Source organism: Budorcas taxicolor, unplaced genomic scaffold (genome assembly GCF_023091745.1).
Source record: "Budorcas taxicolor isolate Tak-1 unplaced genomic scaffold, Takin1.1 scaffold779, whole genome shotgun sequence".
Classification (NCBI taxonomy): Eukaryota; Metazoa; Chordata; class Mammalia; order Artiodactyla; family Bovidae; genus Budorcas; species Budorcas taxicolor.
The window spans coordinates 10,362-32,906 of record NW_026292740.1 but is presented as its reverse complement, the minus strand read 5'-3'; the positions used below and the strand labels follow the sequence as shown (position 1 = coordinate 32,906).

The window sequence follows — 22,545 nt, the reverse complement described above, 5'->3', positions numbered from 1 at the left end:
GTGGCTCGTGGGTTGTGTTTTTTTTATATAATAGGAATGATGGCGAGTATATTTATTTCAAATCCGATTCAGATGAGTAGTCAGTGGGAGCTAATTATAACGATAATGGTTCCAAGTATTATAGTTATTAAGATAATAATGAGAGTGATTGGGTTTATTAGTACGGGAAGGATACAAACCAACATTTTCGGGGTATGGGCCCGATAGCTTAATTAGCTGACCTTACTATTAGAATTTGGTGTAATTGGGAGCACGAAGAGTTTTGAGTTCTTAGGAGTAGGTTCAATTCCTATAGTTCTAGAAATAAGAGGATTTAAACCTCTATAATTTACTCTATCAAAGTAACTCTTTTGTCAGACATATTTCTTATGTTTGTGGGGGGATACTTGATAGGAGAATAGGTAGAGATACATGTCATATGCATAGGGCTAGCGTTAGGGGTAGAAAATTTTTTCATAATAAGTGCATCAGTTGATCATAGCGGAATCGGGGGTAGGATGCTCGGATTCATAGGAAGGTCATTGTGAGTAGTAGTGATTTGATGATAAAGTTAATTGCGTAGAGTTCTGGTATGTATGGGTTATGGGATGCTCCTAGGAAGAGGGTTGTTGTGAAGATATTTATTATAATAATGTTTGCATATTCTGCTATAAAGAATAGGGCGAATGGTCCTGCGGCGTATTCTACATTAAAGCCCGATACTAGTTCAGATTCTCCTTCAGTAAGATCAAATGGTGCTCGGTTTGTTTCTGCTAGTGTTGAAATGAATCATATTATTGCTAAGGGTCATGCTGGGAAGATTAGTCATACTTGTTCTTGTGTAATGATTAATGTAGAGAGAGTGAAGGATCCATTTATTAGTAAGATTGATAGTAAGATAATTGCTAGTGTAACTTCATATGAAATTGTTTGTGCTACTGCTCGTAGGGCTCCAATAAGAGCGTATTTTGAGTTGGAGGCTCAGCCTGATCAGAGGATCGAGTATACGGCTAAGCTTGATATAGCTAATATGAAAAGGATTCCTAAGTTTATATTGATGAGGGGATAGGGTATGGGTAGGGGGATTCATATAGTTAAGGCTAGGGTTAGGGCTAGGATGGGGGCTAGAATAAATATTGAGATTGAGGATGTGGCAGGTCGTAGGGTTCTTTAATGAAAAGTTTGATTGCATCGGCGATGGGTTGGAGTAAGCCATATGGTCCTACAATATTTGGGCCTTTTCGGAGTTGTATGTAGCCTAGGATTTTTCGTTCAACTAGTGTAAGAAAAGCTACGGCTAGAAGAATGGGGATAATAAGTGTTAAGATGTTGAGTATAAACATTTTGTTAAGGAGAGGATTTGAATCTCTGAGTATAAAGGTTTAAGTTTTACGCAATTACCGGGCTCTGCCACCTTAACTGGGCCCTTTTCTAGGGCAGGTATTGTTTGTGAGGTCAATATGAGATAAAGTCATTGATTGATTTAAGGCGCTTTGTTGAAGTTGGCCTTATTTCTCTTGTCCTTTCGTACTGGGAGAAATACATAACAGATAGAAACCGACCTGGATTACTCCGGTCTGAACTCAGATCACGTAGGACTTTAATCGTTGAACAAACGAACCTTTGATAGCGGTTGCACCATCGGGGTGTCCTGATCCAACATCGAGGTCGTAAACCCTATTGTCGATATGGACTCTTGAATAGGATTGCGCTGTTATCCCTAGGGTAACTTGTTCCGTTGATCAAGTCTTTGGATCAATAAACGATAGTTTGATTTGACTTGTGGGTCTAGTCTTTAAAATCGTTCGGAGGAGTTTTTGTTCTCCGAGGTCACCCCAACCAAAACTGCTAGTCCATAAAGAGTGTTGTTATCCTTAATGGTTAAGTTTATTTTCTTTGGACTAGTTAGTTAAAGCTCCATAGGGTCTTCTCGTCTTGTTGGTTTATTCCCGCCTCTTCACGGGAAGGTCAATTTCACTGATTGGAAGTAAGAGACAGTAAAACCCTCGTGTGGCCGTTCATACAAGTCCTTATTAGAGAACAAATGATTATGCTACCTTTGCACGGTCAGGATACCGCGGCCGTTTAACGTCTAGTCACTGGGCAGGCAGTGCCTCCAATACTGGGGATGCTGGAGGTGATGTTTTTGGTAAACAGGCGGGATTTGTGTTTGCCGAGTTCCTTTTACTTCTTTTAATCTTTCCTGGGTGCACTCCTGTGTTGGATTAACAGTATAATTAATAAATTATTTATTGTTGGGTTATTTTTATTTACTGTTAACAGTCAGAGTATTATCAGATACTGACTTAAACTTGTGCAAGGAGAAAATATTTCTTGTTACTCATATTAACATTATTGCTTCTATTTAGTAATAGAATAGTCCAGTACTAGGTCTAGGAGTTGGTTATATTGTTGTTGGGATTAGTATTGTTTTTTTTTGTTGAGCTTTAACGCTTTCTTAATAGATGGCTGCTTTTAGGCCTACTATGGTGTTGTAAGATCTTACTCTCTAGTGAAGGTTGTACCCATTTCTAAAAGGCTGTACCTTTTTAGACTAACTTTTAAAGATACAGTGAGATTTGTTTATATTTTTTGGTATCTTTAAAGCTGAACTAAGATTCATTTCTGGACAACCAGCTATCACCAGGCTCGTTAGGCATGTCACCTCTACTTATAGATCTTCTCACTATTTTGCCAACATAGATGAGTTGGTTCTAATAAACTGTCTATAGGTAGCTCGTCTGGTTTCGGGTTACTTAGCTGAAATTCGTTTTGTTAAGTTTTTTTGCTCGTTAATTCATTATGCAAAAGGTACAAGGGTTAATCTTTGCTTTTTTGTACTTTGATTATTTTCTTTCATCGTTCCCTTACGGTACTTTCTCTATAGCGCCATGTTTAGAATTTCTATCTCCTATACTTTAATAGGGGTAAATGTTTTGTTTTAGTATGTTTTGGTTATTGGATTGAAGAGTGGGGGTTTGGGCTAGGCATAGTTCAAAACATTCACAGTACAACGAAATCTTCTAGGTGTAAACTAGATGCATTAATTATAGCTATGTCTTGGTTTGTCCAAGCACACTTTCCAGTATGCTTACCTTGTTACGACTTACCTCCTCTCGTGTAATTGGTGCATGTAAATAGGTTTGGGTGCATATATTTACTTGAGGAGGGTGACGGGCGGTGTGTGCGTGCTTCATGGCCTGGTTCAACTAAGCACTCTATTCTTAGTTTACTACTAAATCCTCCTTTGGCTGTTAGTTTCATAATGGCTTTCGTATTAAGTTTTCTTGGATAGAAAATGTAGCCCATTTCTTCCCATTCCATAGGTTACACCTTGACCTAACGTTTTTATGTGTTATGATTGAGCTTACTTTTGTTCCTTTTCAGGGTTTGCTGAAGATGGCGGTATACAGACTGTATTAGCATGGATTGGTGAGGTTTATCGGGGTTTATCGATTATAGAACAGGCTCCTCTAGAAGGGTGTAAAGCACCGCCAAGTCCTTTGAGTTTTGGGCCGTTGCCGGTAGTACTCTGGCGAATAATCTTGTTTTTGCAATTATTTATGTTTAGGGCTAAGCATAGTGGGGTATCTAATCCCAGTTTGGGTCTTAGCTATAGTGTGTCAGTTGTCGTAGAGTTACTTTCGTCACTTATTTTTGTTATAATTATGGCTTTTTACAGCTTAATTAGGATTTAACTCTATTTGGTGTAGTACTTTAACACGTTTTACGCCGTGTTCCTGTTAGCTTGGGTTAGTCGTATGACCGCGGTGGCTGGCACGAGATTTACCAACCCTAGTTAATATGGCTTAGTCGAACTTTCGTTCATGGCTTAAATTTTGTCACTGCTGTTCCCGTGGGGGTGTGGTTAAGCAAGGCGTTATGAGCTACAGGGTGTGTGCTTGATACCTGCTCCTCTTAGTCCTGCTGATTCGGAGGGCGCTACTCACCGGGGTGCGGATGCTTGCATGTGTAAGTCTATTGAAAGTTAACAGGAAGGCCAGGACCAAACCTATGTGTTTATGGAGTTGGTATACTCATCTAGGCATTTTCAGTGCCTTGCTTTAAATTTAAGCTACATTAACCATGTAGTATGTAAGCAGACCCAGGCAACCTATATGTCTATCTTGTTTGGAGTGTGAATTTGAGTATTGGGGGTGAGATAAATTTATATTGATACTTAGGGGGAAGTATGTTAAAAAATGGTGGTTAATATTTAAGAGGGGGGGGGGGGGAAATATAATAGGTATGTCCTGTAAACCATTGACTGAAATGCCCATGCCTACCATTATGGGGATGCTCAAGATGCAGTTAAGTCAGCTACAATTTATGCTCCGGGTCGGGGCCTTTGACGGCCATAGCTGAGTCCAAGCATCCCCGAAAATTAAAAAATACCAAATGTATGACAGCACAGTTATGTGTGAGCATGGGCTGATTAGTAATTAGTCCATCGAGATGTCTTATTTAAGAGGAAAGAATGGGCGGTTTTAGATGAGATGGCCCTGAAGAAAGAACCATGTCTGATAAAGTTCATTAAATAGCTACCCCCACGATTAATGGGCCCGGAGCGAGAAGAGAAATCCCTGCCAAGCGGGTTGCTGGTTTCACGCGGCATGGTCGGTAAGCTCGTGATCTAGTGGACGGGATACGCATGGTGACGAGGATAGATTTGACTTTATGCGCTATGTACGATCTAAGCAGGAAATGTCCTATGTACTATAGATAATTTTTATTGTACTTGCTTATATGCAAGGGGAAAATCATTTAATGTACTATATACATATTATATCTTTATTACATTAATTATGATGTACATGCTTATATGCATGGGGTAGATCATGTAATGTAATATATACATAGTATGTCTTTATTACATTAATTATAATGTACATACTGCACACAAAGTAGGTCATGTAGTATACTGCATTTATGTATGTTTTTATTATATTACTTCAGTGTATATATTCATACATATAGGATGGATCATGTGGTGTGCTAGACGCATATCAAGACGCATATCATGTTTACATTGTATGAGTGTTAGTGGGTATGTTTGGGCAAATGACATGGTGTGTCTGTGTGTAGTACTCGTACATGTGTCTAATGAGGTGAGTTATTAAGCATGTTGTTACACGTGCAAGCTTATAGAGTGGGAGATTTGTGTCGTATGTTTAAAAATTTTAGCGGATTTAATACTGGGGAGGTTCTTAGTGTTTTTGGGTGGTATATCAATAGACGCAATTAATAGTGGTTCAGGGAATAGTTTAAGTAGAACTTCAGCTTTGGGTGTTGATGGTGGAGGCTATCGCTTCTTCCTTGAGTCTTAGGGAGGTTAATTGTTCTCCTTTTCTGGTTTACAAGACCAGCGTATTAATTTTACTACAAAGACTTGTCTTCATTTCAGGAGATTGTTTTCGATGGTGCTGGCTAGTGGTATTATTGCCAGGATGATGAGGAAATATATGATGGATGCTAATTGTCCGATGGTGATGTAGGGGTGTTCAACCGGTTGTCCTCCGATTCATGTAAGTGTTAATAGGTCTGCTATTAAAAGTCAGAATATGCATTGGCTGATTGGTCGGAACATTATGCTTCGTTGTTTGGATGTGTGGAGGAAGGGTACGAGTGTTAAGATCAAGATGGAAAGGACTAAGGCTAGGACTCCTCCCAGTTTATTGGGGATTGATCGTAGGATTGCGTATGCAAATAGGAAATACCATTCTGGCTTAATGTGGGAGGGTGTACTGAGTGGGTTTGCTGGAGTATAATTATCCGGGTCTCCGAGTAGGTCGGGAGTGAATAGTACTAGTGATATGAGGATGAGGATTAATAGTATGATGCCTAGGATGTCCTTGATGGTGTAATAAGGGTGAAATGGAATTTTGTCTGTGTCTGATGGAATTCCTGTGGGGTTGTTGGATCCTGTTTCGTGGAGGAAAATTAAGTGGATTATGGTGAGAGCTACAATGATAAATGGGAGGATGAAGTGGAAAGCGAAGAATCGGGTGAGGGTGGCTTTGTCTACTGAAAATCCCCCTCAGATTCATTCAACTAGGTTGGTGCCAATGTATGGGATTGCCGAGAGGAGGTTGGTAATGACTGTTGCTCCTCAGAATGATATCTGTCCTCATGGTAGGACATAGCCTATGAATGCTGTGGCTATTGTTGTAAATAGGAGAATTACTCCGATGTTTCATGTTTCTAAGAAGGTATATGATCCGTAATATAGGCCTCGTCCTACATGCATAAATAGGCAGATAAAAAATATTGATGCTCCGTTTGCGTGCATATATCGGATGATTCAGCCATAGTTTACGTCTCGACAAATGTGGGTTACAGAGGAGAATGCTATTGTTGTATCGGATGTGTAGTGTATTGCTAGGAATAGGCCTGTTAAGATTTGTAGAGCTAAGCAAGTGCCTAGGAGGGATCCAAAGTTTCATCATGATGAGATGTTTGATGGAGTTGGGAGGTCAATGAGTGCGTTGTTTACGATTTTTATTAGTGGGTGAGTTTTTCGGATGTTGATCATTAGTGTTCTTGTAGTTGAATAACAACGATGGTTTTTCATATCATTAGTCATGGTTAGATTCCATGCAGGAATAATGATTATGTACATTGTATTTATTTTAAGTGTAATTTTTGTGATGGGCTTTGTAGGGTTTTCTTCAAAACCTTCGCCTATTTATGGGGGGTTGGGATTGATTGTGAGTGGTGGGGTTGGGTGTGGTATTGTGTTAAATTATGGTGGTTCTTTTTTAGGTTTAATGGTTTTTTTAGTTTATTTAGGGGGTATAATGGTGGTTTTTGGTTATACGACAGCTATGGCTACTGAGCAGTATCCTGAGGTTTGGGTTTCTAATAAGGTTGTTTTAGGAACGTTTATTACTGGTTTGTTGATGGAGTTTTTTATAATTTACTATGTGTTGAAGGATAAGGAGGTGGAGATTGTGTTTAAGTTTAATGGTATGGGGGATTGGGTAATTTATGATACAGGGGATTCTGGGTTTTTTAGTGAGGAGGCCATGGGGATTGCTGCTTTGTACAGCTATGGTACTTGATTAGTTATTGTTACTGGTTGATCTTTATTAATTGGTGTAGTGGTGATTATAGAGATTACTCGTGGAAATTAAGTAGAATTGTGCTAGTGAAAATCGTAATTAGGAAGGAAAGGAAATATAATTTAATTAAGCCTTTTTGGTTTGTGATTATGATAGATGTTTTTATTTGGGTTAGTGAGATGGTTTTTGGTATAATGGTTTCTAGTCAGGTTAGGTCTAGAAGGGAGGATGCTGATTTTTGGCTTATTGTTAGATTTATATAGGGGGTTAAGCGGTGTATGACTGTGGGATAATATCCTTAGGTTAGAAAATTTGAATATGTTTGATGGGTAATTGAACTTTAAGTAGTGGGTTATGTTGTTAATTTCTAGTGCTAGAATAAAGCCTAGGATTGTAATTGTTAGGGCGGTGATTTTTAGGTAGTAGGGTATAGTTGTTTGGGGAATGGTTGTTGGGGGGATGTTGTTAGAAATGATGAATCCTGCGAAAAGACTTCCGATTAGTAAGCGTTTAATTGAGTTAATTAGGAATGGGTTGTTTTCATTAATAGAAATAAGGGTTGGGAATCGGGGTTGTCCTAGGAGTGTGAAGAAAATAATACGGGTACTGTAGATAGCTGTGAAGGAGATGGCGATTAGTGTTATTAAGAGGGCTCAGGCGTTGGTATATGACGTGTTGGCGGATTCAATAATTAGATCTTTGGAGTAGAATCCGGTGAGGAAAGGTATTCCTGTTAGTGCAAGGCTGCCAATAATAAGGGCTGTTGCGGTGAATGGTATGGCTTTAAATAGGCCTCCTATTTTTCGAATATCTTGTTCGTTATTTAGATTGTGGATGATGGAGCCGGAGCATAGAAATAATATGGCTTTGAAGAAAGCGTGGGTGCAGATGTGAAGAAGTGCTAGGTGAGGCTGGTTAATTCCAATTGTTACTATCATAAGGCCGAGTTGGCTGGATGTAGAGAAGGCGATGATTTTTTTAATGTCATTTTGGGTGAGGGCACATATTGCTGTAAATAGTGTGGTAATGGCTCCTAGGCATAGTATAGTAGATTGGATGAGTTTATTGTTTTCTGTTAATGGATAAAAGCGGATTAGTAAGAAAATACCTGCTACTACTATTGTACTTGAGTGGAGTAATGCTGAGACAGGTGTCGGACCCTCTATTGCGGAGGGTAATCATGGGTGCAGGCTAAATTGTGCGGATTTTCCGGTTGCGGCTAGAATTAGTCCTATTAGAGGTAGATTTGAGTTCTCTGGTTTTAGTAAGAAGATTTGTTGAAGGTCTCAAGTGTTGAGGTTAATTAGGAATCATGCTATTGCTAGGATAAATCCGATGTCGCCAATGCGGTTATATAGGATTGCTTGTAGAGCTGCTGTGTTTGCGTCTGCTCGTCCGTATCACCATCCAATTAGTAGAAATGATATAATTCCGACTCCTTCTCAGCCAATGAATAGTTGAAAGATGTTATTTGCAGTGACGAGGATGAGTATTGTGATAAGAAATAAGAGTAAGTACTTAAAAAATTGGTTGATGTTGGGGTCGGAATGTATGTATCATATTGAGAATTCTATGATGGATCATGTGACGAATAGTGATACTGGGATAAATATTGTCGAGAAGTAATCTATTTTGAAGCTGAGAGATAGTTTGAGGGTTTGGATGGTTAGTCAGTGTCAGTTTGAAATAATTATTTCTTGTCCTGTATGAATAAATATTATAGTGGGAATTATACTAGTGATAAAGGCGTATGAAATGGTTGTTTTTACGTAAAGTGGGTAATTGGTGAATTTGTGGGTGCTAAGACTAGTTGTCATGATGGGTACGGTTAGTAGGATTAGGGTAGTTAGTGTGAGGGATGGGAACAGGTTTATTACTTTTATTTGGAGTTGCACCAATTTTTTGGTTCCTAAGACCAATGGATAACTGCTATCCTTTAAAAGTTTGAAAAAGCCATGTTGTCAGGCATGGGAGCATAGAATTAGCAGTTCTTGCATACTTTTTCGGTAAATAAGAAGGTGATAGGCTTCTATTGTTAGATTCACAATCTAATGTTTTTTTAAACTATATTTACAGTATAGGGGTCCTAGGATAATTTTTGGGTTTAGGGATAGAAGCAGTAGTGGTAGTATGTGTAGTGATATGAGTGCATTTTCTCGTGTGAAGGAAGGTGAAATGTTATTGATATGATGAGTGTATTTGCCCCGTTGTGTTGTGATTAGTATATAGAGGGTGTAGAGAGTAGTGATTACTATGTTAAGTCCTATTAGAATAATTGTGATATTAGATCATGAAAAAGTCGATATTACTACAAATAGTTCTCCGATTAGGTTGATTGTTGGGGGTAGAGCCAGGTTGGTTAGACTTGCTAGGAGTCATCAGGTGGCTATTAGTGGAAGAAGTGTTTGTAGGCCGCGGGCTAAGATTATTGTACGGCTGTGAATTCGTTCGTAGTTAGAATTTGCTAGGCAGAAAAGTATAGAGGATGTAAGGCCGTGGGCAATTATCAGGGCGGTGGCTCCTATGTAGCTTCAGGGTGTTTGGATTAGGATTGCAACGATGACAAGTGCCATGTGGCTAATAGAGGAGTACGCGATGAGTGATTTCAGGTCCGTTTGACGAAGGCAAATTGAGCTGGTTATGATTATGCCTCATAGTGATAGCATGATGAATGGGTATGCTATAAAGTCGGTGATTGGATCTAGGAGAAGCGTAATTCGTAACATGCCGTATCCTCCTAGTTTTAGTAGGATTGCTGCAAGAACTATGGAGCCTGCAATTGGGGCTTCTACGTGGGCTTTGGGTAGTCAGAGATGAAGTCCGTATAGTGGTATTTTTACTATAAAGGCTATTATGCATGCTAGTCACATGAAGGTGTTGGATCAGGAGCTGGGTATTGGTTGTACTCAGTATTGTAGAATTAGGAAGTTTAGGGATCCTATTGTGTTTTGAATATAGATTAGTGCAACTAGTAAGGGTAGGGATCCTGCTAGTGTATAAAACAAGAAGTAGAGACCGGCATTTAGGCGTTCTGTTTGGTTCCCTCATCGGGTAATAATAATGAGTGTGGGAACTAGTGTTGCTTCAAATATAATATAAAAGAGAATTAGTTCTGTAGCAGAGAATGTCATAATTAGAAATAGTTGTAATAGGATTAGTATTGAGATGAAGAATTTTTTTCGGGCTGGGTTTTCTTTTGATAGGTGATGCTGGCTAGCTATAAGTATTAAGGGGAGGAGTCATATGGTTAGAATAAGTAGTGGTGTAGATAAGGAGTCGGAGAAGAAAGTTAATGAGAAGTTGAGGCTGTTATCGCCAAATTGGTTTATAAGGAGTAGGCTTGTAAGGCTAATTAGTAAGCTGTGGAGTGTGGAGTTAATTCAGATTATGTTATTTTTTGATAGCCAGGTTAGGGGTATAAGTATTATTGTGGAAATAATGTATTTTAGCATTGTAGCAGATTAAGGTTTTGTACGTAGTCGGTGCCGTATGTGTTTGATACCATTACTAGCAAGGATAGGCCTAGTGCTGCTTCGCAGGCTGCGAAAACTAGTAGAATAATGGGTATTATACTGGCTAAAGTGAAGTGTGAGTTTAGGATTATTAGGGTAGCTATAACGAATAAGGACAATATTATTCCTTCCAGGCATAGGAGGGAGGATATTAGGTGAGATCGATACATTAGTAATCCCGTGAGAGATACTATGAATGCTATTATAATATTTATGTATACGAGGGACATTTGGTACTTATGAGTTTGATCATAATCTAATGAGTCGAAATCATTTATTTTGGTTTAAACTAAGTACCATATTCGGTCCATTCTAATCCTTTTTGGGTTCATTCATAGGCTAGGCTTGTGGCTAGTAGGAAAATTAGGAGAAGGGATATAGTAAGCATTGTGTTAAGGTTAGTTGTTTGTGAGGCCCATGGTAGTGGTAGAAGTAGTGCAATTTCTAGATCGAAGAGGAGGAATGTGATAGCTACTAGAAAGAATTTTATGGAGAAAGGAAGGCGAGCAGATCCTATGGGGTCGAATCCACATTCGTATGGGCTTGTTTTTTCTGAGTATACGTTTAGTTGGGGGAGTCAGAATGCGATGGTCACGAGCAATGTAGCTAGTGTAAAGTTAGTTAGGAGGGTAATTATAAGGTTTATTGTTCTTTTTCGGGTTAGGCCGAAGCTAACTGATTGGAAGTCAGTTGTACTAATTAATACTAAAAGAACATGAGCCTCATCAGTAGATGGAAACATAGAGGAAAAGTCATACTACGTCTACGAAGTGTCAATATCAGGCAGCGGCTTCGAAGCCGAAATGGTGATTGGAGGTAAAGTGAAATTTTAGTTGGCGGAGGAAGCAGACAATTAAGAAAGTAGATCCAATAATGACATGGAGGCCGTGGAATCCTGTAGCTACGAAGAAAGTTGAGCCGTAAACTCCGTCTGAGATTGTAAAGGGAGCTTCATAGTATTCTGATGCTTGTAGAAGTGTAAAGTATACGCCTAACGTAATGGTGATGAATAAGGCTTGTAGCATGTGGTTACGGTTCCCTTCTATGAGGCTGTGGTGGGCTCAGGTAATGGAGACTCCTGAGGCTAGAAGGACAGAGGTGTTGAGTAGTGGGACTTCTAAGGGGTTAAGTGGGTGAATGCCTGTTGGGGGTCAGCAGCTGCCTAATTCGGGTGTAGGAGCAAGGCTTGAGTGATAGAAGGCTCAGAAGAAGCCAGTGAAGAATAGGACTTCGGAGACGATGAAGAGGATTATTCCGTAGCGAAGGCTTTTTTGGACAGCAGGAGTATGGTGGCCTTGAAAGGTACTTTCTCGGATTACATCTCGTCATCATTGGTATATTGTAAGTATGTTTGTTGTTAGGCCTAGGGTCAGTAGAGCTGTTGAATTGAAGTGAAATCACATGATGAGGCCAGATGTTATTAGGAGGGCAGATAGTGCTCCTGTGAGGGGTCAGGGACTTGGGTTTACTATGTGATAGGCGTGGGTTTGGTGTGTCATTATGTATTGTCGTGCAGATATAAGCTAACTAGGAGGGTGAATACGTAGGCTTGAACTATAGCTACTGCGAATTCGAGGATTGTTAGTAGAGCTAAAATAGTAAATGTAATAAGTGCTGTTGTGGTATTGATATTTAATAATGCAAGGGTAGCTCCTCCGATTAAGTGAATTAATAAGTGCCCTGCTGTGATGTTGGCTGTTAATCGTACGGCAAGGGCTACTGGTTGGATGAAGAGGCTGATGGTTTCGATAATTACCAGTATTGGGATTAGTGGGGTAGGTGTTCCTTGTGGTAGGAAGTGGGCGAGTGATGCTTTGGTTTTGTTGCGGAAGCCTGTAACTACGGCCCCTGCTCATAGGGGAATAGCCATGCCTAAATTTATTGATAGTTGTGTGGTTGGTGTAAATGAATGGGGTAATAAGCCTAATAAATTTGTAGACCCAATAAATAGAATTAGGGACATTAATATCAATGTTCATGTTTGTCCTTTGGTGTTGTGAGTGCTTATTATTTGTTTTGACATGAGTTGAAGTGCTCATTGTTGGAGGGAGATAAGGCGGTTATTAATTAGTCGGTTTGATGTAGGAAATAGTAAGCTAGGGAATATAATGACGAGAGTAACAAGGGGGAGGCCTAGAATTACAGGGGTAATGAAAGAGGTAAATAGATTTTCGTTCATTTTGTTTCTCAAGGGGCGTCTTGTTTTGGCGTTTTTGTTGTTATTAATTTTGGGTTATAGTAGAAATCGTGTTTTGAGATTTTTAATTGGAGAACAATAAAGAGGACTAAAAATATTGATAGAATTGTCGTGAGTCACGTTGATGTGTCTAGTTGTGGCATGTCATCAAGGAGAGTGTTGTGCTCTCGGTCTTTAACTTAAAAGGTTAATGCTGGCATAGCTTCTTGATGACTTATAACATTGATGCAGATCACTTTTCAAAATATTCTAATGGGACTAGTTCGAGAACGATTGGTATGAAACTATGATTTGATCCGCAGATTTCTGAGCATTGGCCGTAAAATAGGCCTGGACGAGTTGATATGAGGGTTGTTTGATTTAAACGGCCTGGAATTGCGTCTGTTTTTAGTCCTAGAGAGGGAACTGCTCATGAGTGTAAAACGTCTTCGGAGGAGATTAGTATTCGAATTGTTATTTCTATAGGTAATACAGCTCGGTTATCTACTTCTAGTAATCGTAGTTCTCCAGGTTTCAATTCTGATGTTGGAATTATATAGGAGTCGAAGCTTAAGTCTTCATAGTCTGTGTACTCATAACTTCAGTATCATTGATGTCCTATGGTCTTTACTGTGAGAGATGGGTTGTTGATTTCGTCTATTATGTATAGAATTCGTAGGGATGGGAGAGCAATTATAATCAGAATAATGGCTGGTAGAATGGTTCAGATTGTTTCTACTTCTTGTGCGTCTATGGTGCTGGTATGGGTTAGTTTTGTTGTTAGTATCAGTAAGATAATATAGAGTACTAGTGAGCTAATTAGGAAAACAATTATCAGAGTGTGATCGTGAAAGTGTAGCAGTTCTTCTATGATGGGTGATGTTGCGTCTTGAAAGCCTAGCTGTACGGGATATGCCATATGAGATGTACGGGACTTTCACCTGTAATTTAATCTTGACAAGGTTATGTAATGTTTTACTAACATCTCGTTTATTGAGAGAGACATAGTGGTTATGGTGTTGGCTTGAAACCGATAATAGGGGGTTCAATTCCTTCCTCTCTTATTTTAGGTTAATGTATGTAGGTTCTTCAAATGTGTGATATGGTGGAGGGCATCCGTTTAGTCATTCTAGATTTGTTGTGGTTAGGTCCACGGTTAAGACTTCCCGTTTGGATGCAAATGCTTCTCAGATGATAAAAGTCATTAATATTACTGCCGTTAGTGAGATGAATGAGCCTATAGATGAAATAGTGTTTCATATTGTATATGCGTCTGGGTAATCGGAGTATCGTCGTGGTATACCAGATAGCCCTAAGAAATGTTGTGGGAAGAAGGTCATGTTAACACCTACAAATATAATTGCGAAATGGATTTTGGCTCATGTGTCATTAAGGGTGTAGCCTGAGAATAAGGGAAATCAATGTACAAATCCTCCTATGATAGCGAATACAGCTCCTATTGATAGTACGTAGTGGAAATGTGCTACCACATAGTATGTGTCGTGGAGAACGATGTCAAGGGAGGAGTTGGCTAAAACAATTCCAGTTAGTCCTCCAACTGTAAAAAGGAAAATGAAGCCTAGGGCTCATATTATAGCGGGGGATCATTTGATATTTCCTCCGTGAAGTGTTGCTAGCCAACTAAAGACTTTTACTCCGGTTGGGATAGCAATAATTATAGTAGCGGATGTAAAGTAAGCTCGTGTATCGACGTCTATTCCGACTGTGAATATATGATGGGCTCATACAATAAATCCTAGAAATCCAATTGATATTATGGCTCATACTATTCCTATATATCCAAATGGCTCTTTTTTTCCTGAATAGTAGGTTACGATGTGGGAGATTATTCCAAAGCCAGGTAAAATTAGAATATATACTTCGGGGTGTCCAAAAAATCAGAATAAGTGTTGATATAAGATAGGGTCTCCTCCTCCTGCTGGGTCAAAGAAAGTTGTATTCAGGTTTCGGTCTGTTAGTAATATTGTGATGCCAGCTGCTAATACAGGAAGTGAGAGGAGGAGTAGTACGGCAGTGATCAGTACAGATCACACGAACAGGGGGGTCTGGTATTGTGATATTGCGGGAGGTTTTATGTTAATAATAGTTGTAATAAAATTAATGGCTCCTAAAATTGAGGAAACACCTGCTAGGTGTAGGGAGAAAATGGTCAGGTCTACTGAGGCTCCTGCGTGGGCTAGATTACCTGCTAGAGGGGGATATACGGTTCAACCCGTCCCTGCTCCGGCTTCGACTATAGAGGATGCTAGGAGTAATAGGAAAGAAGGGGGGAGGAGCCAAAAACTTATATTATTTATCCGAGGGAATGCTATATCAGGGGCTCCAATCATTAGAGGAACTAGCCAGTTGCCAAACCCTCCAATTATAATAGGCATTACTATAAAGAAGATTATTACGAATGCGTGTGCAGTTACAATTACGTTGTAGATTTGGTCATCTCCAAGTAGAGTTCCGGGTTGGCCTAACTCAGCACGAATTAGTAAGCTCAGAGCGGTTCCTACTATGCCGGCTCAGGCACCAAATAGAAGATAAAGGGTACCGATATCTTTATGATTAGTTGAAAATAATCAGCGGTTTATGAACATGGGTAAAATGGCTGAGTAAAGCAATAGACTGTAAATCTAAGAATAGAGGTTTGATTCCTCTTTTTACCAGGTCCTGTAGTGAATTAACATATTGAATTGCAAATTCAAAGGAGCAGCTTCAAACTCTGCCGGGGCTTCTCCCGCCTTTTTTTTCTTGCGGCGGGAGAAGTAGATTGAAGCCAGTTATTTAGGGTATTTAGCTGTTAACTAAAGTTTCGTGGGGGTGGGACCCACCAATCTAGTGAGGATTTAGCTTAATTAAAGTAGTTGATTTGCATTCAATTGATGTAAGATATGATCTTGCAGTCCTTATCAGGAATTAAGTAAATTATACTTGCTTAGGGCTTTGAAGGCTCTTGGTCTATTTAACCTAAATTCCTATTCTAGGATTGAGAGAATTGGTGTAAGTGGTAGTAGTATAGTGGACAATACGGTTATTGTTGGTAGGAGGGTTATTCGTTTTATGGTTGAGAATTGTCATTTTATTTTTATGTTGTTTGTGGAAGGGAACATAGTAAGTGTGGTGGAATATGCCAGTCGTATGTAGAAATATAGGTTTAGTAGTGCTGTAATTGCTATGAAGGTAGGTAGGATAATGCTATTGTTTTTTGTCATTTCTTGAATAATTATTCATTTTGGCATAAATCCTGATAGTGGGGGGAGTCCTCCTATTGATAGGAGGGTAATGAGAATTAGAATAGTTATGATGGGTGTTTTGTTTCATGTGTGTGATAGTGATAGAGTGGTTGTGGTTGAGTTGGCTATAAATAGTGTAAATATGGTGGAAGTTATGATGATGTAAATGATTAGGTTTAGTAATGTTATGGTGGGATTGTATGGTAAAATTGCTGTTATTCAGCCTATGTGGGCAATTGATGAGTAAGCTATAATTTTTCGTAGTTGGGTTTGGTTTAATCCTCCTCAGCCTCCGATTATAATGGATAGAATTGATAGGGTTAAGATTATATTTAGGTTGATGGATTGGGATACTTGGTAAAGTACCGATATGGGTGCTAGTTTTTGTCATGTAAGTAAGATTAGGCCTGAAGATAGAGGGATGCCTTGTGTTACTTCTGGGACTCAGAAGTGGAATGGGGCTATTCCTAGTTTTATGGCGAGGGCTATTGTTATGAGTATGGAGGCTGTTGGGTTAAATAGTTTTATTACGGTTCATTGGCCTGAGAATATTAAGTTGATGATAATGGCTATTATTAGTAGTATTGAGGCTGTTGATTGAGTTAGGAAATATTTAGTTGATGCTTCTGTGGCTCGTGGGTTGTGTTTTTTTATTATAATAGGAATGATGGCGAGTATATTTATTTCAAATCCGATTCAGATGAGTAGTCAGTGGGAGCTAATTATAACGATAATGGTTCCAAGTATTATAGTTATTAAGATAATAATGAGAGTGATTGGGTTTATTAGTACGGGAAGGATACAAACCAACATTTTCGGGGTATGGGCCCGATAGCTTAATTAGCTGACCTTACTATTAGAATTTGGTGTAATTGGGAGCACGAAGAGTTTTGAGTTCTTAGGAGTAGGTTCAATTCCTATAGTTCTAGAAATAAGAGGATTTAAACCTCTATAATTTACTCTATCAAAGTAACTCTTTTGTCAGACATATTTCTTATGTTTGTGGGGGGATACTTGATAGGAGAATAGGTAGAGATACATGTCATATGCATAGGGCTAGCGTTAGGGGTAGAAAATTTTTTCATAATAAGTGCATCAGTTGATCATAGCGGAATCGGGGGTAGGATGCTCGGATTCATAGGAAGGTCATTGTGAGTAGTAGTGATTTGATGATAAAGTTAATTGCGTAGAGTTCTGGTATGTATGGGTTATGGGATGCTCCTAGGAAGAGGGTTGTTGTGAAGATATTTATTATAATAATGTTTGCATATTCTGCTATAAAGAATAGGGCGAATGGTCCTGCGGCGTATTCTACATTAAAGCCCGATACTAGTTCAGATTCTCCTTCAGTAAGATCAAATGGTGCTCGGTTTGTTTCTGCTAGTGTTGAAATGAATCATATTATTGCTAAGGGTCATGCTGGGAAGATTAGTCATACTTGTTCTTGTGTAATGATTAATGTAGAGAGAGTGAAGGATCCATTTATTAGTAAGATTGATAGTAAGATAATTGCTAGTGTAACTTCATATGAAATTGTTTGTGCTACTGCTCGTAGGGCTCCAATAAGAGCGTATTTTGAGTTGGAGGCTCAGCCTGATCAGAGGATCGAGTATACGGCTAAGCTTGATATAGCTAATATGAAAAGGATTCCTAAGTTTATATTGATGAGGGGATAGGGTATGGGTAGGGGGATTCATATAGTTAAGGCTAGGGTTAGGGCTAGGATGGGGGCTAGAATAAATATTGAGATTGAGGATGTGGCAGGTCGTAGGGGTTCTTTAATGAAAAGTTTGATTGCATCGGCGATGGGTTGGAGTAAGCCATATGGTCCTACAATATTTGGGCCTTTTCGGAGTTGTATGTAGCCTAGGATTTTTCGTTCAACTAGTGTAAGAAAAGCTACGGCTAGAAGAATGGGGATAATAAGTGTTAAGATGTTGAGTATAAACATTTTGTTAAGGAGAGGATTTGAATCTCTGAGTATAAAGGTTTAAGTTTTACGCAATTACCGGGCTCTGCCACCTTAACTGGGCCCTTTTCTAGGGCAGGTATTGTTTGTGAGGTCAATTGAGATAAAGTCATTGATTGATTTAAGGCGCTTTGTTGAAGTTGGCCTTATTTCTCTTGTCCTTTCGTACTGGGAGAAATACATAACAGATAGAAACCGACCTGGATTACTCCGGTCTGAACTCAGATCACGTAGGACTTTAATCGTTGAACAAACGAACCTTTGATAGCGGTTGCACCATCGGGGTGTCCTGATCCAACATCGAGGTCGTAAACCCTATTGTCGATATGGACTCTTGAATAGGATTGCGCTGTTATCCCTAGGGTAACTTGTTCCGTTGATCAAGTCTTTGGATCAATAAACGATAGTTTGATTTGACTTGTGGGTCTAGTCTTTAAAATCGTTCGGAGGATTTTTTGTTCTCCGAGGTCACCCCAACCAAAACTGCTAGTCCATAAAGAGTGTTGTTATCCCTTAATGGTTAAGTTTATTTTCTTTGGACTAGTTAGTTAAAGCTCCATAGGGTCTTCTCGTCTTGTTGGTTTATTCCCGCCTCTTCACGGGAAGGTCAATTTCACTGATTGGAAGTAAGAGACAGTAAAACCCTCGTGTGGCCGTTCATACAAGTCCTTATTTAGAGAACAAATGATTATGCTACCTTTGCACGGTCAGGATACCGCGGCCGTTTAACGTCTAGTCACTGGGCAGGCAGTGCCTCCAATACTGGGGATGCTGGAGGTGATGTTTTTGGTAAACAGGCGGGATTTGTGTTTGCCGAGTTCCTTTTACTTCTTTTAATCTTTCCTGGGTGCACTCCTGTGTTGGATTAACAGTATAATTAATAAATTATTTATTGTTGGGTTATTTTTATTTACTGTTAACAGTCAGAGTATTATCAGATACTGACTTAAACTTGTGCAAGGAGAAAATATTTCTTGTTACTCATATTAACATTATTGCTTCTATTTAGTAATAGAATAGTCCAGTACTAGGTCTAGGAGTTGGTTATATTGTTGTTGGGATTAGTATTGTTTTTATTGTTGAGCTTTAACGCTTTCTTAATAGATGGCTGCTTTTAGGCCTACTATGGTGTTGTAAGATCTTACTCTAGTGAAGGTTGTACCCATTTCTAAAAGGCTGTACCTTTTTAGACTAACTTTTAAAGATACAGTGAGATTTGTTTATATTTTTTGGTATCTTTAAAGCTGAACTAAGATTCATTTTCTGGACAACCAGCTATCACCAGGCTCGTTAGGCATGTCACCTCTACTTATAGATCTTCTCACTATTTTGCCACATAGATGAGTTGGTTCTAATAAACTGTCTATAGGTAGCTCGTCTGGTTTCGGGTTACTTAGCTGAAATTCGTTTTGTTAAGTTTTTTGCTCGTTAATTCATTATGCAAAAGGTACAAGGGTTAATCTTTGCTTTTTTGTACTTTGATTATTTTCTTTCATCGTTCCCTTACGGTACTTTCTCTATAGCGCCATGTTTAGAATTTCTATCTCCTATACTTTAATAGGGGTAAATGTTTTGTTTTAGTATGTTTTGGTTATTGGATTGAAGAGTGGGGGTTTGGGCTAGGCATAGTTCAAAACATTCACAGTACACGAAATCTTCTAGGTGTAAACTAGATGCTTTAATTAAGCTATGTCTTGGTTTGTCCAAGCACACTTTCCAGTATGCTTACCTTGTTACGACTTACCTCCTCTCGTGTAATTGGTGCATGTAAATAGGTTTGGGTGCATATATTTACTTGAGGAGGGTGACGGGCGGTGTGTGCGTGCTTCATGGCCTGGTTCAACTAAGCACTCTATTCTTAGTTTACTACTAAATCCTCCTTTGGCTGTTAGTTTCATAATGGCTTTCGTATTAAGTTTTCTTGGATAGAAAATGTAGCCCATTTCTTCCCATTCCATAGGTTACACCTTGACCTAACGTTTTTATGTGTTATGATTGAGCTTACTTTTGTTCCTTTTCAGGGTTTGCTGAAGATGGCGGTATACAGACTGTATTAGCAAGGATTGGTGAGGTTTATCGGGGTTTATCGATTATAGAACAGGCTCCTCTAGAAGGGTGTAAAGCACCGCCAAGTCCTTTGAGTTTTGGGCCGTTGCCGGTAGTACTCTGGCGAATAATCTTGTTTTTGCAATTATTTATGTTTAGGGCTAAGCATAGTGGGGTATCTAATCCCAGTTTGGGTCTTAGCTATAGTGTGTCAGTTGTCGTAGAGTTACTTTCGTCACTTATTTTTGTTATAATTATGGCTTTTTACAGCTTAATTAGGATTTAACTCTATTTGGTGTAGTACTTTAACACGTTTTACGCCGTGTTCCTGTTAGCTTGGGTTAGTCGTATGACCGCGGTGGCTGGCACGAGATTTACCAACCCTAGTTAATATGGCTTAGTCGAACTTTCGTTCATGGCTTAAATTTTGTCACTGCTGTTTCCCGTGGGGGTGTGGTTAAGCAAGGCGTTATGAGCTACAGGGTGTGTGCTTGATACCTGCTCCTCTTAGTCCTGCTGATTCGGAGGGCGCTACTCACCGGGGTGCGGATGCTTGCATGTGTAAGTCTATTGAAAGTTAACAGGAAGGCCAGGACCAAACCTATGTGTTTATGGAGTTGGTATACTCATCTAGGCATTTTCAGTGCCTTGCTTTAAATTTAAGCTACATTAACCATGTAGTATGTAAGCAGACCCAGGCACCTATATGTCTATCTTGTTTGGAGTGTGAATTTGAGTATTGGGGGTGAGATAAATTTATATTGATACTTAGGGGGAAGTATGTTAAAAATGGTGGTTAATATTTAAGAGGGGGGGGGGGGAAATATAATAGGTATGTCCTGTAACCATTGACTGAAATGCCCATGCCTACCATTATGGGGATGCTCAAGATGCAGTTAAGTCCAGCTACAATTTATGCTCCGGGTCGGGGCCTTTGACGGCCATAGCTGAGTCCAAGCATCCCCGAAAATTAAAAAATACCAAATGTATGACAGCACAGTTATGTGTGAGCATGGGCTGATTAGTAATTAGTCCATCGAGATGTCTTATTTAAGAGGAAAGAATGGGCGGTTTTAGATGAGATGGCCCTGAAGAAAGAACCAGATGTCTGATAAAGTTCATTAAATAGCTACCCCCACGATTAATGGGCCCGGAGCGAGAAGAGAAATCCCTGCCAAGCGGGTTGCTGGTTTCACGCGGCATGGTCGGTAAGCTCGTGATCTAGTGGACGGGATACGCATGGTGACGAGGATAGATTTGACTTTATGCGCTATGTACGATCTAAGCAGGAAATGTCCTATGTACTATAGATAATTTTTATTGTACTTGCTTATATGCAAGGGGAAAATCATTTAATGTACTATATACATATTATATCTTTATTACATTAATTATGATGTACATGCTTATATGCATGGGGTAGATCATGTAATGTAATATATACATAGTATGTCTTTATTACATTAATTATAATGTACATACTGCACACAAAGTAGGTCATGTAGTATACTGCATTTATGTATGTTTTTATTATATTACTTCAGTGTATATATTCATACATATAGGATGGATCATGTGGTGTGCTAGACGCATATCATGTTTACATTGTATGAGTGTTAGTGGGTATGTTTGGGCAAATGACATGGTGTGTCTGTGTGTAGTACTCGTACATGTGTCTATTGAGGTGAGTTATTAAGCATGTTGTTACACGTGCAAGCTTATAGAGTGGGAGATTTGTGTCGTATGTTTAAAAATTTTAGCGGATTTAATACTGGGGAGGTTCTTAGTGTTTTTGGGGGTATATCAATAGACGCAATTAATAGTGGTTCAGGGAATAGTTTAAGTAGAACTTCAGCTTTGGGTGTTGATGGTGAGGCTATCGCTTCTTCCTTGAGTCTTAGGGAGGTTAATTGTTCTCCTTTTCTGGTTTACAAGACCAGCGTATTAATTTTACTACAAAGACTTGTCTTCATTTCAGGAGATTGTTTTCGATGGTGCTGGCTAGTGGTATTATTGCCAGGATGATGAGGAAATATATGATGGATGCTAATTGTCCGATGGTGATGTAGGGGTGTTCAACCGGTTGTCCTCCGATTCATGTAAGTGTTAATAGGTCTGCTATTAAAAGTCAGAATATGCATTGGCTGATTGGTCGGAACATTATGCTTCGTTGTTTGGATGTGTGGAGGAAGGGTACGAGTGTTAAGATCAAGATGGAAAGGACTAAGGCTAGGACTCCTCCCAGTTTATTGGGGATTGATCGTAGGATTGCGTATGCAAATAGGAAATACCATTCTGGCTTAATGTGGGAGGGTGTACTGAGTGGGTTTGCTGGAGTATAATTATCCGGGTCTCCGAGTAGGTCGGGAGTGAATAGTACTAGTGATATGAGGATGAGGATTAATAGTATGATGCCTAGGATGTCCTTGATGGTGTAATAAGGGTGAAATGGAATTTTGTCTGTGTCTGATGGAATTCCTGTGGGGTTGTTGGATCCTGTTTCGTGGAGGAAAATTAAGTGGATTATGGTGAGAGCTACAATGATAAATGGGAGGATGAA

At 39.3% G+C, this 22,545-nt stretch overlaps 1 long non-coding RNA gene across 1 annotated transcript; it reads right to left on the bottom strand.

Moving 5' to 3' along the window:
* Positions 1 to 2,492: 2,492 nt before the first annotated feature.
* LOC128071465 (uncharacterized) lies at positions 2,493 to 19,550 on the bottom strand. The gene is made up of 2 exons (XR_008201879.1): positions 19,122 to 19,550; positions 2,493 to 2,524 (listed from the first exon to the last, which is right to left on the bottom strand). It is a non-coding gene; the product is annotated as an uncharacterized LOC128071465 (long non-coding RNA).
* Between the last annotated feature and the right edge of the window lie 2,995 nt (positions 19,551 to 22,545).